The sequence below is a fragment of the Cynara cardunculus genome, unplaced genomic scaffold (genome assembly GCF_001531365.2).
Source record: "Cynara cardunculus var. scolymus isolate 2C unplaced genomic scaffold, CcrdV1 Un_Scaffold_1095, whole genome shotgun sequence".
NCBI lineage: Eukaryota > Viridiplantae > Streptophyta > Magnoliopsida > Asterales > Asteraceae > Cynara > Cynara cardunculus.
Window position 1 is genome coordinate 81,749 of NW_020200679.1, and position 2,901 is coordinate 84,649.

The window sequence follows — 2,901 nt, forward strand, 5'->3', positions numbered from 1 at the left end:
TAAATTAAATTATACAAAAAAATTGAACTAAAAAAATATACAAAAGAACGAGAACTTTTGGATTGTTAGTTTGACATCGATTAAAAAAACTTATAGGTGTTCAAATTTATATTTATTCAAATATAAAAACATTATCGTTTTTCCAAAACTATAGTAAAATTGAGATATATCTCGTTGCATTGTGCGAATAAGCTTCTAGTATATTATAATTCAAAGTTATAAGTATCATGCCTAGATATAAAATAATCATATAAAATGACACATCATGCACAAGTTCTCAAGGTTATCAACAATTTTACGGGTTCTGAAACTATTAAGCCCCTAATACTTAATTGCTCTAAATATATTTTAGTTATCTAGAAGGGTGTTCGCATAATATAGCTAGATATATCTCAATTTTAGTGTTTCATTTTATTGTTTATCTAAATCAATATAATACGGTTTTTAGGGATTTTGAAAAAGCAATAATGTTTTTATTTTTGAATGAAATATAAATTTAAATATATCACAAAAATTTGGAAATAATATATCGATATTAGTATCGAATTTACTATTTAAAGTTCTGGTTATTTGTGTAATTTCTTTAATTCAACATTTTATTTATAATTTAATAACGAAGTAATTTATTTATTGTTTAATAAAATAATTTTTATAAGAATAATAATAAAGTATATTGTTATAACTAATAATTGTCTTAATTATATTTTAGATTTTTTATATTCAAAATGAGATGCATATCCCTTATTTGATTATGTTTATCTATAGTTAGTTACACAAATTTAAAAGTGCAGCTTTCATAAGTTATACTTATGCATAATTTACTTGTAATCTTGAATTCTAAGTAATATGCATCAATAAACAACATTTTATACACAAAAAATAATTTTTAAAAGTATTTATAAAATGTTTTATAATATAGTATAGATTAAGTATTTTATCATTACCCGTTGAATTCATGTTTATCATGTTATTTTAAATAATTTATATTATTTTATTTACATTGTCATTCAAAGTATTTATCAAACAATTTATTTTCATCCAACACTTATGTAGACATAAGGTTAAAATAATAATTTTTGTTAAAACATTTATTTAGAATAAAAATCAAACATCAATTTCTCTTAACGTATCCAAATAAATTAATGCTTAAAGAAAACTTAATTGATTCAATTTAGTATAAAAGTTGTTTGTTTAGCTTTTAATAGTTCCATTAAAATGCAACTTCTGAATCATTAAGAGATAAATCTTGTTTGACAAAAAAAGTATGTCTTTTAATGACTCTAAAACCCTCTGAATGATTTTGGATCATGAGCCTCCTTTAACCATTCAGCACCCTAATTTCGTTGTAAATAATTACAAAACAATTATTTTTCATTTGCACTATATCATGAAAACCTCTTAATCATTATGACTACTTAATCATTTTATACCAAACCATTTACCAACTACCAAACAGTCCCTTAAATCTTTGTAGTAAAATTCTATACGATTTTAAAACTAACTTGAGACTTTTAAACTTTGAATCAAAATTTGTATTCCGGTTAATGATGTAACGGTTTTCTTTTTAAAAGAAAATGAAGAGGATTACGTTAGTCAAATGGAGGTAGGCTGCACATATCAGACTCTTGAATAAGCTTTGCTTATTCAACCCCTCTTTCACAAGAATATATATACATATATATATATATATATATATATATATGAGACCAAAGGTTTTTCGTGAGACCCGTAAGACCAATTTATGTTCATTGATCAATTTTATAAGCTAATGATCTAATGATCTAAAGTTGAACAGTGACAATTTTGTGATTATTGAAAAGTTTTGTGGCGTTGTTATATCCTTGCTTCTTTTTATATGCATGCAATTATCTTATTAACATGTTTCATTTCATATTATGGTATTTGTTGATTATAATACGGATTAGATTTTACTTTCACGTTACAGGCTCGATTTTCTGATATTATAGACGATATAATGAGTTGAGACGATTTATTTATTAATGGTTGGTATAATACAGTTGTTGGATCCAGTTACCCGATACTGGAATTATACATGATAATGCAATAACTGTTTTTTTTTTTATTAACATAGATATTCAACCCGTTATGTTAGCCGACTAATCCCAGAACGACCACCTGCTTTGCAGATAACCCGAAGTTACTGTATTTAAACCTTCATGGTCACAAAGAGGATTTTAATTGTGATACAAAACCCTTTGTCTGAATAAATTTACAAGATACAAATTATATCATATATGTGTGAACTGAATAATATTTTAGAAGAAAGTGACGTGATTCGAATTAAAAAAAACATTAGGTTTATCATCTTGTAGAAGCTTCTATTAATCATCTTGTAGAAGCTTCGGTTACCATTTTGTTCAAGGATCGTGTGAATATTTGAAAGCAATAGATAAATCTGGTTTAAACAATTTTAAGGATATAAACCAGCTATATATTTTATAATTAGAAGGGTACTCGCACAATGAAGCGAGATATATTTCGATTTTTACGTTTCATTTTTTTTTTGTCTCGATTGATATTATAATACAGTTTTATGTGATTTTGAGAAAACAACAATGTTTTTATTTTTGAATAAAATATAAATATGAAAATATATCATAAAAATTTGAAAAAAAATATTGATATTGGTATCAAAATGACTATTTAAAATTTCTTATTTTTTGTGTATTTCTATAATTCATTTTTTTGTTTAATAATATAATTTTTTATAAAGATAATAATTAAATATTTTGTTAAAACTCAATGATTATCCTAATTATATTTTGAATTTTTTATATTTAAATGAGATTTTTATTCTCTATTTGATTATGTTTATCTGCAGTTAGTTTTACAAATTCATACATGAAACTTTAATAAGTTGTACTTGCGTACAATTTACTT